Below are 15,801 nucleotides of genomic sequence, written 5' to 3'. Positions count from 1 at the left end.
GCCCGCTACAGAGTCTCAAGAGAAGTCCCATGTTTCGTCATAAAGTTCGAAATGCTACTTGGCACCCTTGATGTGACCCCAAAAGTTCCCCAATATACCGGTCTCACTCCAAGGGAACACCGAAGTTCCTGGCACCACTTCATTTGAGCCCCTTCTCCGCTCCTGATCACGGCAGGAAGGTCGATCCCCCTGCTTTGTCTAGAAGGGGTTCCCGACCTTCATGGCGCACCTCAGGATGAGGCCAGTCTCACGAAGAAATTCGAGACGTAGCCTCGTGTTGGTGCCACGTGCCGAAAGACCACGATTTCTCAGTCTTGCTCTTGATAAGAACCCGATGCCCGGACACCTCTTCTAAGGCAACCCTGTGGATGAAGGCACTACACGAGGGGGCACTGGCAACCCTGTTCATCGTCCGGAAAATCCCACAGGATCCACATACAGCTCCACAACTGGCCTGTCACCCCTTAAACAATGAGAGAGGCAAGCGGAGTTCCCTTCCTCAGACAAGACGAGGCCTGAGTATCCAATCCCAACTCTGCAGGCACGCTTCGATCTGAGTCAGAAATGGAGAGGAAACCTGAGGTTCCTGCCTCAACCCGAGATGAGGCCCTCTTCTATTAAAACAAACCCAGTGGAGTCCCGAGAGGCCCCTCCCATCTCCACAGTATCCCTGACTTCTCCTAGGCATTCTGAGAAGCTCCTTGAGGCAACCGGCAAACGTCGAGGGAAATAAGGGTTTCCTGCCACAATCGAAGAAAGACCTCGAGAGTCCTTCTTCAATGCGTCTTGAGGTCAGATTCCCCTACCATGGCTCGAGAGCAATAACGCGCTCCCCCTCGCCACGTACATGGAGACCTGACTTCCCTGGCGCCACATGAGAGGCTCCCTGAGCTCCCCGTCGTACCTCGTGTGAAACCCCACACTGGCGCCGCAGCTCGAGAAAACCCACAAGACCCCTCCGTCATCGCGAGATGAGGGCCATCTTTTCCTGCATGGCCTGGAGAGCAGTCCCAAGTCCTCTCTCCAAACTTCACAGGAGGCTTGACTCCCTTTAGGCCACAAAGTGGGCTCCAAGAGGTGCCCGTCGCGACTCGAAAGGAGAGCGGAGTCCTTTGCTTCCCTTCGACACGAGGCCTGACTCCCTGGGTGAGTCTGGAATGCAAACCTGAGATCCCTGTGGCCCTTGGAGAGGAACATTAGGTCCTGGACACAAGCCTAGATGAGGTCTATTTGGCCCTGCAGTGTCTCGAGAGCAATCCCCAGTTCTAACTCGCAATTCGAATGAAAACTGGACTTCCCTGGGCCAGTTGAAGAGAAATCCTGAATTCCCCGTCGTAACTCGAGAATCCCGCCCCAACTCAAGAAAAACCACGTGGTTCCCCCGTCATCGAAAGATGAGGCCCTTGCCCGCTACAGCGTCTCAAGAGAAGTCCCACGTTCCGTATTGAAGAGCGAAAAGTTACTTGGAACCCTTGATGCGACCCCAAAAGTTCCCCGACATACCAGTCTCACTTGAGGAGAACACCGAGGTTCCCGGCACCACTTCATCTGAGACTCTTCTCCCCTCTTGATCGCGACAGGAGGTTCGATTCCCCTGCTTTGTCTGGAAGGCGTTCCCGACCTTCCTGGCGCACATCAAGATGAGGCCAGTCTCACGAAGAAATTCGAGACATAGCCTCGTGGGTGGTGCGGCATGCCAAAAGACCCCGATTCCCTGGTCCGCTCTTGATAAGAACCCGATGGCAGAACCCAACTCGAAGGCAATCCTGTGGATCAAGGCACAACACGAAGGGGCAGTGACACCCCGGTGCATCGTCCAGAAAAACCCGCAAGTTCCACATACAAATCGACAAGTGGCCTGTCACCCCATGAACAACGCGAGAGTCAAGCGGAGTTCCATTCCTCCACACAAGACGAGGCCTGACTCTCCTGTCCCAACTCTGCAGGGACTCTGGGATCCGAGTCAGATCCGGCGCATTCGAAGCCAGGAGAGGAACCCTGAGGTTCCTGCCTCAACTTGTCATGAGGCCCTCTTCCATTGCACCAAACCCAGTGGAGTTCCGAGAGGCCCCTCCCAACTCCACAGTGACCCTGACTTCTCAGAGGCACGCTGAGAAGCTTCCTGAGGTCACTGGCACAAGTCGATGGAACCCAGGGTTTCCTGCTGCAACCCAAGAAAGACCTCGAGAGTCCTTCTTTAACACGTTTTCAGGCCCAATTCCCCTACCATGACTCGAGAACAATGACGGGCTCCCTCTCACCACGTGCATAGAGACCTGACTGCCCTGGCACCACGTGAGAGGCTCACTGAGCTCCCAGTCTTACTTCGTGAGAAACCCCACACTAGCGCCACAGCTCGAGAAAACCTACGAGACGCCCCAGTCATTGGGAGATGAGGGCCTTCATTTCATGCATTGCCTGGAGAGCAATCCCGTGTCCTCCCTCCAAACACCAGAGGAGGTTTGACTCCCTTTAAGCCACTCAGTGGGCTCCAAGACATACCCGTCCGACTCGAGAGGAGAGCAGAGTCCTTTGCTTCCCCTCGAGACGAGGCCCGACTCCAAGGTGAGTCTGGAATGCAACCCCGAGATTTCTGTCGAGTCTTGAGATGAACATTAGGTCCTGCACACAAGCCTTGGTGGGGTCTCTTTTGCCTTCAGTGACTAGAGCGCACCTCCAGCTCTTCCTCGAATCTCGAATGGAAGATAAGACTTTTGTGGGCCAACACAAGAGGAAGCATGAATTCCCTGTGGTAACTCAAATATCCCACCGCAACTCGAGAAAAACCAAGTGGTTCCGCAGTCATTCCAAGATGAGGCCCTTTCCCGCTGGAGCACCCCAAGAGAAGTCCAACGTTCCATTTTGAAGCATGAAACGGTACTTGGAACGCTTTATGCGACCCCAAAAGTTACCCGACATACCTGTCTCACTTGAGGGAAACACCGAGGTTCCCAGCAGCACTTCATCTGAGCCACTTCTCCCCTCCTGATCGCCACAGGAGGGTCGATTCCTCTGCTTTGTCTGGAAGAGTTTCATGACCTTCGCGGCACACCTCAGGATGAGGCCGGTTTCATGAGGAAATTCGAGACAACCCATGTGGGTGCTGCCAAATGCTGAACGACCCCGATTTCCCAGTCCGCTCTTCATAAGAACCCGATGCCCGGACACCTCTTTGAAGGCAACCCTGTGGATGAAGGCACAAATCGAAGGATCACTGACACCCCCGTGCATCGTCTGGAAAAACCTGCAGATTCCACACACAGTTTGACAAGGGGCCTGAAACCCGATGAACAACTCGAGAGGCAAGCAGAGTTCCATTCCTCAGAAAAGACGTAGCCTGACTCTCCTGTCCCAACTCTGCAGGGACCCTGCGGTCTGACTCTGAAACAGAGAGGAAGTCTGAGGTTCCTGCCTCCCCTCGAGATGAGGCCCTCTTCCATTGCGACAAACCCAGCGGAGTCCCGAGAGGCCCCGCCAACTCCACAGTATCCATCAACTCTCAGATACACCCTGGGAAGTTCCCTAAGGTCCCCGGCAGAAGTCGAGGGAAATGACTTTTCCCGACACAACCAGAGAAAGACCTCGATAGTCCCTCTTCAACGCGTCTCGAGGCCCTAGTCCCCTCCCGTGACTCGAGAGCCAGGACGCGCTCCCCCTCGCCACGCGCAGGGAGACCTGACTTCCCTGGCGCCGCACGAGAGGCTCCCTGAGATCCTCGTCGTGCCTCGCGAGAAAACCCCCAAGTGCGCCGCAGCTCGAGGAAACCCCTGAGAAGCCCCCGTCCTCACGAGGTGAAGGGCCTTCTTTTCCTACATGGCCTGGAGAACAATGCCGAGCCCTCTCTCCAAAATGAAGAGGAGGCTTGACTCCACTGAGGCCACTAGGGGGCTCCAAGAGATCCGCGTCGCGACTCGGGAGGACAGCGGAGTCCTTGGCTTCCCCTCGAGACGAGGCCTGGCAACCCGGGGGATCCTGGAATGCAACCCCGAGATCCCTGCCTTCCCTGGATAGGAACATTAGGTCCTGGACACACGCCTAGATGAGGTCTCTTTGGCCCTGCAGTGACTCAAGGCAGCCCCCAGCTTTCCCTCGCCACTCGAATGGAAGACGGGGCTTCCCAGGGCCAACAGAGGAGGAAGCCTGTAATCCCCGTCGTCACTCGAGAATCCCACCGCAAATCGAGAAAAAACACGTGGTTTCAACGTCTTCGCAAGATGAGGCCCTTGCCCACTACGGCGTCTCAAGGGAAGTCCCATGTTCCGCCCTGAAGTGCGAAACGGTACCTGACACCCTTCGTACGACACCCAAAAGTTCCCTGACACGCCGGGTTCCCTCGAGGGGAACACCGAGAGTCCCGGCACAGCTTCATCTGAGCCCCTTCTCCCCTCCTGATCGCGACAGGAGAGGCGATTCCCCTGCGTGGTCCAGAAGGGGTTCCCGGCCTTCCCGGCGCACCTCAGGATGAGGCCGGTCTCACGGGGAAATTCGAGACGAGCCACGTGGGTGGTGCCACATGCCCAACGCCCCCGATTCCCCGGTCCGCTCTTGAGAAGGACCCGAGGCCCGGACCCCTCTTCGAAGGCAACCCTGTGGGTGAAGGTACCACTCGAAGGGGCACTGACACCCCCGTGAGTCGTCCGGAAAAACCCGCGGTTTCCACACACAGCTCGACGAGGTACGTGAGACACCCTGAGCAATTCGAGAGGCAAGCGGAGTTCCCTTCCTCAGACAAGACGAGGCCTGACTCTCCTGTCCCAACTCTGCAGGGACCCTGTGGTTGGAGTCCGAAAAGGAGAGGAAGCCTAAGTTTCCTGTCTCCCCTCGAGATGAGGCCCTCTTCCATTGCGCCAAGCCCTGCGGAGTCCCGAGAGGCCCCGCCAACTCCACAGCATCCCTCACCTATCAGAGGCACCATGGGAAGTTCCCTCAGGTCCCTGGCAGAAGTCGAGGGAAATGAGGCTTTCCCGCCGCCACCCCAGAAAGACCTCGAGTGTCCTTCTTCAACGCGTCTGGAGGCCCTAGTCCTCTCCCATGACTCGAGAGCCATGACGCGCTCCCCCTCGCCACGCGCACAGAGACCTGACTTCCCTGGCACCGCACGAGAGGCTCCCTGAGATTCTCGTCTTGCCTCGTGAAAAACCCCCACGGGCGCCGCAGCTCGAGGAAACCCCTGAGAAGCCCCCATCCTCACGAGGTGAGGGCCTTCTTTTCCTGCCTGACCCAGACCGCAATCCTGAGTCCTCTCTCCAAACTGAAGAGAAGGCCTGACTCCCTTGAGGCCACTCAGTGGGCTCCAAGAGATCTGCGTCGCGACTTGAGAGGAGAGCGGCATCCTTTGCTTGCCCTCGAGGCTAGGCCTGACTCCCCGGGGGAGTCTGGAACGCCACCCTGAGATCCCTGTCTTCCCTTGAGAGGAACGTTAAGTCCCGGACACAGGCCTAGATGAGGTCTCTTTGGCCCTGCAGTGACTCGAGTGCAACCCCAAGCTTTCCCTTGCAACTCGAATGGAAGATTAGGCTTCCCGGGGCCAACACAAGAGGAAGCCTGAAATCCCCATCGTAACTCTAGAATCCCGCCGCAACTCGAGAAAATCCACATGGTTCCAACGTCTTCGCAAGATGAGGCCCTTGCCCGCTACGGCGTCTCAAGGGAAGTCCCAGGTTCTGTCCTGAAGTGCGAAATGGTACCTGACTCCTTTCATGCAACCCCCAAAAGTCCCCCACATGCCGGTTTCCCTCGAGGGTAACACCGAGGGTTCCGGCCCCACTTCATCTGAGCCCCTTCTCCCGTCCTGATGGCGACAGGAGAGTCGATCCCCCTGCGTTGTCTGGAAGGGTCCCCGGCCTTCCCGGCACACGTCAGGATGAAGCCGGCCTCACTAGGAAATTTGAGACTAGCCCCGTGGGTGGTCCCACATGCCGAAAGACCCCGATTTCCCGGTCCGCTCTTAAAAAGAACCCGAGGCCCAGACACCTCTTCGAAGGCAACCCAGTGGGTGAAGGCACAACACGAAGGGGCACTGTCACCGTCGTGCATTTCCGGAAATACCCGCAGGTTCCACACACAGCTGAACAAGGGGCCTGAGACCCCCTGAGCACCTCGAGAGGCAAGCGGAGTTCCCTTCCTCAGACAAGACGATTCCTGACTCTCCTGTCCCAACTCTGCAGGGACCCTGCGGTCGGAGTCCGAAACGGAGAGGAAGCCTGAGGTTCCTGCCTTCCCTGGAGATGAGGCCCTCTTCCATTGCGCCAAACCCAGCAGAGTCCTGAGAGGCCCCGCCAACTCCACAGCATCCCTCATCTGTCAGAAGCACACTGGGAAGTTCCCTAAGTTCACCGGTAAACTTTTATTGCACAAGGTCCCCATGAACAGGCCCACGCAGCAGGACAGCCACAGATTCTGTCTGCCATTAAAGGGCAGTAAGGTGCCCTCCCCTCTTCTTTGCTGCCTCGGCGGCCACCAGGGTGCAATTCGCATACCCTTCCCTTTCCCATCCTAGCAGGTGCTCCAGGGCCCGCTGGCCTACAAAGTGCCAGAAGCAGGGCTGGGCCAGCCGGCCAGAATTCAGGGTTCTGTCCGTTGGACTTCCAGCAGACACTAGGCTGCTTGGGAAAACCGTGCAGACTCTGAGGATTTTCAGCAGAGGGGTGGAGTGGTAAAGGCCTTGACCCCAAAGACGAGGCCTTCCTGCGACCGCCAGGTTGGGGAGCTCTGAGACTGTGCCAACACAGGGCGGAATACATGGTTCCCTGCTCCACGCAGTCCCCGTTCCCTTACCTGTGTTCCGCACCCCTCCGCTGTGGCCAATGGATGCCGATCCTTGGGGATCAAGGAGTTCACGAAATGGGCATCACGAAACCTGGATGCCGCAATGTCGACCCCCAACAGCACATCTGGAAAGCCCTCCCCCACCCCTGCCAGGAGCCGACCCCCGCTGCGAACGGACCCCCACCCCGCCCAGCGCCGCCAGGTTTCGTCCCGGCCCTGCCGGGCTCCCGGCGGGTTCCCAGCCATATTGGCGACCCCCGGGAGCACAACAGGGACCGACCCCCCACCCACAGCGAGCGGAATCACGACCTGTGCAGCCCAGGTTTACCCCACCCTGGCTGCGCTCCCGGCGCGTTTCCAGCCGCAGTGTCCATCTCCGAGAGCACAACTGGGAAGCCCTCCCCTACCCCCGCCAGGAGCCAACACCCGCCCTGCGCCGCCCGGGGCGCCCCACCCCTGCCGCGCTCCAGGGGCGCTGCCCACCTTCACCAGCGGCTCTCGGTGAGCCCCGTCCCCACGCCCGGTTCCAGGAGAGGCTCTTGGACCTCGCTGCTGCCGCCAGGTCAAACATGAGGACAATACATACACCCCACAGAGACAATCCAAGCTGTCTATGATTTAGGGATAAAACGAGGACTACAGAAAGGCAAGATGACCTGACCTAGGAGGGCCATGATATTCTATAGAACCAGACAAAGTTGGTTACCAAGGAAACTTTTTTCCTTGGAACCCGGAAAGCTGGTTCTTTGCATATTCAATGACCAACAATTAGCTTGTTACCCAAGCCTGCCTTACTGCCACCCCTATCCCCCCACTCCCCAGAAGACTGGCTCAAAGAAATATTTTAAATCTCAGGCGGAAACCTGGAAGATGTCTTGTCTGTTTGTTTGGATTAAGGTATGTGTCAGTGTGAGCCTTGTGTTTTTTGATAATATTGCTCAAGTTCTGTGTTCTGATTTCAATGGTCTCAAGACAAGGCAGCCCTTCCAAATCAAACTGCTGGAAATACAAGAAAACATTGACCTAAATGAATGTCAGAGTCCCGTGAACTGGGAACTAGTCAATATTAAATATCTAGTATTTTTGGTTTTGCTCCTCCATTATAGACATGTCTAAGAGTCAACAACATTAAGCACAACATGTTCATAGTGCCTAGGTTTCTTTTGTGGTAAAAATTGCTCTATTGTTATATCTGTCACAAGCTTGTCAGCAAGAAACTACCTGGAAACGACAACAACAAAAGTAAAAAATGTAAATGTGATATGAGCTTTTAGACAAACTCTTTACAATAATTATACTCTAAAATATCTGCCTCTCATAGTCTTGATTGAAGGCAGAGGAGAAGGGGATGACAAGGGTACGATGGTTGGATGGCATCACTGACTCGATGGACATGAGTTTGAGCAAGCCCCTGGAGCTGGTGAGAGACACGGAAGCCTGGCGTCCTTCAGGCCACGGGGTCCCAAAGAGTCAGACACGACTGAGCAACTGAACTGAACTGAACTAACAAACGTTTCTCCAGGTGTTTTGGTTACCCGAGTTTCTATCCTTGTGACGACAGTGTATTGAATAGCTAGGTCATTTCCAAATAAATGAAAGTTCTGAAACATTCACGACTTGAAAGGACCTCCCTTTTACACAGAAACAAAAGAGATTTTTGACTCTCCATGAATAGTGTCTGGCACCATCCTGACATGTTAAATGTAAGAAAGCAATTGTTTTGTTTTGTTTTGTTCTGTTCTTGGGGGTGGGGGGAGGGGGGCGGGCTATAGCCAATGCCAATATAAAAGTCAGTTCTTGGTTGCTGAAGGGAAATGTATGACTTGTTATATCAAGAAAGTATGTGGAATGCAATGGCACTTGAGGAAGGAAAACGAAGTAGTTCTGTCTTACAGGTGGCCGTTTCAGGATGGGAGAAGCAAAGGAATGGGTACAGAATGGGATAAGGAGGTTGTAGGGAAAGTGGACCCCCAGAAAAGAGTTCTGTGCCTAGCACAAGTTTTCTTGAGATGTCGAACTGCCTTTGCTAATGTAGTTTAAGTTTCTTTACCTCTTAAGTGATCTCTTCTAGGTTGACCTAGAACAGAAATCTTTGGTTAGCTTTGGCTAAGTGGAGAAGTAGTGTTTCACGGTGACATATGTGATCCTTCCTGACTGTTTGCAGCCCTTTTGATATCGATGCCTTGCTTCTGCTGCTGCTGCCGCCGCCACTGCTGCTAAGTCGTTTCAGTCGTGTCCGACTCTGTGCGACCCCATAGACGGCAGCCCACCAGGCCCCGCAGTCCCTGGGGTTCTCTAGGCAAGAACACTGGAGTGGGTTGCCATTTCCTCCTCCCATGCATGAAAGTGAAAAGTGAACGTGAAGTCGCTCAGTGGTGTCCGACTCTTAACCACCCCATGGACTGCAGCCTACCAGGCTCCTCCATCCATGGGATTTTCCACGCAAGAGTACTGGAGTGGGGTGCCATTGCCTTCTCCCATATCTATGCACAAGCCTGCCTAAATAATTGACTTCTAGCTAGCTTTGGGATGCCAATGACCATCCACCCTTACCAGGCAACAGAGAAGAGAAAAACACTTACCACAGGAGGTCCTGGTAAGGAACAAGGAACTAACAAGCTCCCGCCAACCAGGATTCTGCAGAGGTCAACAAGAGGTCAGTAAGAGATGGAAGACTGCAGTCCAGAGGTCCTAGCAACTTCCATCTTGCAGCAGAGACCCAGCATAGTCAAAACGAATTCAATGTTGCAAAAAATAAGTAAACAAATAAAGGACAGAAGTCCTTTGAACACATGACTGAGATTAGGGGTGAGGCAGTACATGTACGGTGCCCGGAAAATCTTAAAGTATGAGAAAGGAAAGAATTTAAAGACAACTATCAAGCTGTCCGAACTGATAAAAACGAAAGATTACACAGTTTTTTCTGTATATATTAGCAGATAATAATCTGAAAAGGAATTTAAAAAAATTCCCTTTCAATAATGTCAACATGAATACAACACTTTGCCATGGATGTAACGAGGATGACAAGACTGGCACACTGGAAATTATACACCCTGGCTGAAAACTATCCTGAATACATGGACAGATATTCCATAACAATGGAAAGACTTAAGATGGCAATACCATGGAATGCATCTTCAATCTGAAATGAAGATTTGATATGATTTGATCGCTCAGAGCTTTTGTGTCATCGATTGTTATTAAAGTATAAATGAGATAGAGAAAGCTGCTGACTTAGACTTGAGGCGGGGTGTACGCCCTGCTGGTCTCTAGCCAGATATTCTACAGGCACTAGCAGTCAGCTAAGGAAAGAAAGGCACTGTCTCAGGGAATGGCACCAGGCCCCTCCCCCACGACATGCCTTGAGGTCACATTGGCAGCAGGTGAGTCATCCTGGGCCAAAAACTGATTGACATGAATCTTGAAGAAAGGCAGTATTCCAGGCAAATATATCATTTCCTTAACATAGATTAGGAGAACAAGGTACGAGGAAAACATACTGTTTTGTTCAAGTCGCTTCTGAGCCTATTGGGGGAACCGACCTGAAGCCAGAGTCCAGCAGATATACATAGGATATTTACATCGCTTAAGACAAACATTTCCTCAGGAACAAATGCATTGCTTAGCTCAAGGTTTGTCTGCGAAATTCTTACACATCAGTAGATGGCTCCGAGCTGGGTTTCTACACACAAGAACATGAATGCAAAGGACAAGCCTGCACAGCCCATCTGACCCCTCCCCCACAGCTAGCAGCATTTCCAAGTGACCTCCTAAGGCCTTCCCCAAAATACAGGGGCACCTCTGGGTTTCCTGTTTCAAGCTCTTCGAACACTTTTCTTAAAAAAAAAAAAATCCTGCACACTTCTTGATAGAATGCCACAGTGCAAGGAAAACAGGCCTTCAATACTTAAACCTCCCTGTGCCAAACACTTGGGGCTTGGTTTTGTTTTGTTTTGTTTTTTAATTACACCACCACATAATTTAAACTTTTTACAATTTCTAATTATTCAGTACCAAAACACCAAACTTTTATTGCACAAGGTCCCCATGAAAAGGCCCACGCATCAGGACAGCCACAGATTCTGCCATGAAAGGGCAGCAAGGTGCCCTCCCCACTTCTTTGCTGCCTGGGCGGCCACCAGGGTTTGAAATCCATGCACCCTACTAACTTTCTAGGGTGCAATTCGCGGACCCTTCCCTTTCTCATCCTAGCAGGTGCTCCAGGGCCCGCTGGCCTACAAAGTGCCAGAAGCAGGGCTGGGCCAGCCGGCCAGAGTTCAGGGTTCTGTCCCTTGGACTTCCAGGGGACACTAGGCTGCTTGGGAAAACCGTGCAGACTGAGATTTTTCAGCAAAGGGGTGGAGCGGTAAAGGCCTTGACACCAAGGGCGAGGCCTTTCTGCAACCGCCAGGTTGGGGAGCTCTGAGAATGTGCCAACAGAGGGCGGAATACGTGGTTCCCTGCTCCAAGCAGTCCCAGTTCTCTGACCTGTGGCCCGCAGCCCTCCGCTGCACCCACTAGATGTGGATCCTTGGGGACACATTAGCATAGGAAATGGGCGTTCCTAGCCACAGTGGCGACCCCCGAGAGCACAACTGGGACCGAACCCCCACCCACAGCCATCTAAATCTCGACCCTCGCAGCCCAGGTTTACCCCGCCCCGGGTGCGCTCCCGGCGCGTTTCCAGCCTCAGTGGCCACCACCGAGAGCACAACTGGGAAGCCCTCCCCCACCACCGCCAGGAGCCGAACCCCGCCCCGCGCCACCAGGGTTCACCCCGCCCCTGCCGCACTCCCAGCGCGTTTCCAGCTGCAGTGGGGACCCCCGAGAGCACAACTGTTACCGCCCCCCCCCCGGCGCGCTCCCGGCGCATTGCCCACTTCCACCAGGGGCTCCCGGTGAGCCCTGTCCCCACGCCCGGTTCCAGGAGAGGCTCTCGGACCTCGCTACTGCCGCCAGGTCAAACACGAGGACAATACATCCACCCCACAGAGACAATCCAAGCTGTCTATGATTTAGGGTTCAAACGAGGACTACAGAAAGGAAAGATGTCCTGACCTAGGAGGGCCATGAGAGTCTATAGATCCAAAGAAAATTGGGTACCAAGGAAGCTTTTTTCCTTGGAACCCGGAAAGCTGGTTCTTTGCATATGCAATGACCAACAATTAGCTTGTTACCCAAGCCTGCCTCGCTGCCACCCCCACTCCCCCCCCCACCACCACTTCCCAGGAAAACGGCTCAAAGAAATATTTTAAATCTCAGGCAGAAAACTGGAAGATGTCATGTCTGTCTGTCTGGATTAAGGTATATGTCAGTGTGAGCCTTGTGTTTTTTGATAATATTGCTCAAGTTCTGAGTTCTGATTTCAATGGTCTCAAGACAAGGCAGCCCTTCCAAATCAAACTGCTGGAAATACAAGAAAACATTGACCTAAATGAATGTCAGAGTCCCGTGAACTGGGAACTAGTCAATATTAAATATCTAGTATTTTTGGTTTTGCTCCTCCACTATAGACATGTCTAAGAGTCAACAACATTAAGCACAACATGTTCATAGTGCCTAGGTTTCTTCTGAGGTAAAAATTGCTCTATTGTTATATGTGTCACAAGCTTGTCAGCAAGAAAGTACCTGGAAACAGCAACAACCAATGTAAAATATGTAAATGTGATATGAGCTTTTAGATAAACTCTTAACAATAATTATACTCTAAAATATCTGCCTCTCATAGTCTTTATTGAAGGCAGAGGAGAAGGGGATGACAGAGGATAAGATGGTTGGATGGCATCACTGACTCGATGGACATGAGTTTGAGCAAGCCCCTGGAGTTGGTGATGGACACGGAAGCCTGGCGTCCTGCAGGCCACGGGGTCACAAAGAGTCAGACTCGACTGAGCAACTGAACTGAACTGAACTTACAATCGTTCCTCCAGGTGTTTTGGTTACCTGAGTTTCTATCCTGGTGCTAAACTAAGTGACGACAGTGTACTGAATAGCTAGGTCACTTCCAAATAAATGAAACTTCTGAAACATTCACGACTTGAAAGGACCTCCCTTTTACACAGAAACAAAAGAGATTTTTGACTCTGCATGAATAGTGACTGGCACCATCCGAACATATTAAATGTAAGAAAGCAATTTTTTTGTTTTGTTTTGTTTTGTTCTGTTCTTGCAGGAAGCGGGGTGGGCGCTATTATCACTGATAGGTATGCTCACCAATCTATCAAATGCCAATATAAGAGTCAGTTCTTGGTTGCTGAAGGGAAATGTATGACTTGTTATTACAAGAATGTATGGAATGCAATCACACTTTAAGAAGGAAAACGAAGTAGTTCTGTCTTACAGGTGGCATTTTCAGGACGGGAGAAGCAAAGGAATGGGTACAGAATGGGATAAGGAGGTTGTAGGGAAAGTAGGCCCCCAGAAAAGAGTTTTGTGCCTAGCACAAGTTTTCTTGAGATGTTGAACTGCCTTTGCTAATGGAGTTTAAGTTTCTTTACCTCTTAAGTGATCTCTTCTAGGTTGACCTAGAACAGAAATCTTTCGTTAGCTTTGGCTAAGAGGAGAAGTATTGTTTCACGATGACATATGTGATCCTACCTGACTGTTCTCATCCCCTTTGATATCTATGCACTGCTGCTGCTGCTGCTGCAGCTGCTAAGTGGTTCAGTTGAGGCCGACCCTGTGCCACGCCATAGATGGCAGCCCACCAGGCCCCGCAGTCTCTGGGGTTCTCTAGGCAAGAACACTGGAGTGGGTTGCCATTTCCTCCTCCTATGCATGAAAGTGAAAAGTGAAAATGAAGTCACTCAGTGGTGTCCGACTCTTAGCCACCCCATGGACTGCAGCCTACCAGGCTCCTCCATCCTTGGGATTTTCCAGGAGTGGGGTGCCATTGCCTTCTCCCATATCTGTGCACAAGCCTGCCTAAATAATTGACTTCTAGCCAACTTTGGGATGCCCATGACCACCCACCCTTACCAGGCAACAGAGAAGAGAAAAACACTTACCACAGGAGGTTCTGATAAGGAACAAGGAACTAACAAGCTCCCACCTACCAGGATTCTGCAGAGGTCAACAAGAGGTCAGCAAGAGATGAGAGACTGCAGTCCAGAGGTCCTAGCTACTTCCATCTAGCAACAAACACCCAGCATAGTCAAAACGATTTCAATGTTAAAGAATAAATAAATAAAAAAATAAATAAATAAATAAATAAAAGGACAGAAGTTCTTTGAACACATGTCTGAATTTAGGGGTGAGGCATTACATATGTGTCCCAGGATAATCTTAAAGTGTCAGAAAGTAAAGAAATTAAAGACAACTATCAAGCTGTCCAAACTGATAAAAATGAATGATTACACAGTTTTATCTGTATACATTAGCAGATAATAATCTGAAAAGGAATTAAAAAAAATTCCCTTTCAATAATATCAACATGAATAAAACACTTTGCCATGGATGTAACGAGGATGACAAGACTGGCACACTGGAAATTATACACCCTGGCTGAAAACTATCCTGAATACATGGACAGATATTCCATAACGATGGAAAGACTTAAGATGGCAATACCATGGAATGCATCTTCAATCTGAAATGAAGATTTGATATGATTTGATCGCTCAGAGCTTTTGTGTCATCAAGTGTTATTAAAGTATTAAAGAGATAGAGAAAGCTGCTGACTTAGACTCGAGGCGGGGTGGGGTGGTAGTAAGAGTACCCCCTGCTGGTCTTTAGCCAGATATTCTACAGGCACTAGCAGTCAGCTAAGGAAAGAAAGGAACTGTTTCAGGGAATGGCACCAGGCCCCTCCCCCACGACATGCATTGAGATAATATTGGCAGCAGGTGAGTCATCCCGGGCCAAAACTTGATTGACATGAATCTTGAAGAAAGGCAGTATTGCAGGCAAATATATCACTTCCTTAACATAGATAAGGAGAACAAGCTAGGAGGAAAACATGCTGTTTTGTTCAAATCGCTTCTGAGCCTTTTGGGGGAACCGACCTGAAGCCAGAGTCTAGCGGAAATACATAGGATATTTACATCGCTTAAGACAAACATTTTCTTAGGAAAAAATGCATTGCTTAGCTCAAGGTTTGTCTGCGAAATTTTTACACATCAGGAGATGGCTCCGAGCTGGGTTTCCACACACAAGAACATCCATGCAAAGGACAAGCCTGCACAGCCCATCTGCCCCCCTCCCGCACAGCCAGCAGCATTTCCAAGTGACCTCCTAAGGCCTTCCCCAAAATACAGGGGCACCTCTGGGTTTCCTGTTTCCCTCACTTCGAACACTTTTCTTAAAAAAAAAAAATCCTGCACACTTCTTGATAGAATGCCACAGTGCAAGGAATACAGTCCTTCAATATTTAAACCTCCATTTGCAAAACACTTGGAGCTTGGTTTTGTTTTGTTTGGTTTTTTAATTACACCACCACATAATTTAAAGCTTTTACACGTTCTAATTATTCAGTTCCAAAACACCAAACTTTTATTGCACAGTGTCCTCATGAAAAGGCCCACGCAGCTGGACAACCACAGATTCTGCCATGAAAGGGCAGCAAGGTGCCCTCCCCCCTTCTTTGCTGCCTGGGCGGCCACCAGGGTTTGAAATCCATGCACCCTACTAAGTTTCTAGGGTGCAATCCATGGACCCTTCCCTTTCCCATCCCAGCAGGTGCTCAAGGGCCTGCTGGCTTACAAAGTGCCAGAAGAGGGCTGGGCCAGCCGGCCAGAGTTCAGTGTTCTGTCCCTTGGACTTCCAGCGGACACTAGGCTGCTTGGAAAAACCGCGCAGACTCTGAGATTTTTCAGCAGAGGGGTGGAGCGGTAAAGGCCTTGACCCCAAAGGCAAGGCCTTTCTGCGACCGCCAGGTTGGGGAGCTCCGAGAATGTGCCAACAGAGGGCGGAATACTTGGTTCCCTGCTCCACGCAGTCCCAGTTCCCTTACCTGTGGTCCGCAGCCCTCCGCTGCACCCACGGGATGGCGATCCTTGGGGACCCAGGAGCGGACGAAATGGGCGTTCCCAG

The sequence above is a fragment of the Bubalus kerabau genome, unplaced genomic scaffold (assembly GCF_029407905.1).
Source record: "Bubalus kerabau isolate K-KA32 ecotype Philippines breed swamp buffalo unplaced genomic scaffold, PCC_UOA_SB_1v2 scaffold_27, whole genome shotgun sequence".
NCBI lineage: Eukaryota > Metazoa > Chordata > Mammalia > Artiodactyla > Bovidae > Bubalus > Bubalus kerabau.
Note: the sequence above shows the minus strand (reverse complement) of the source record.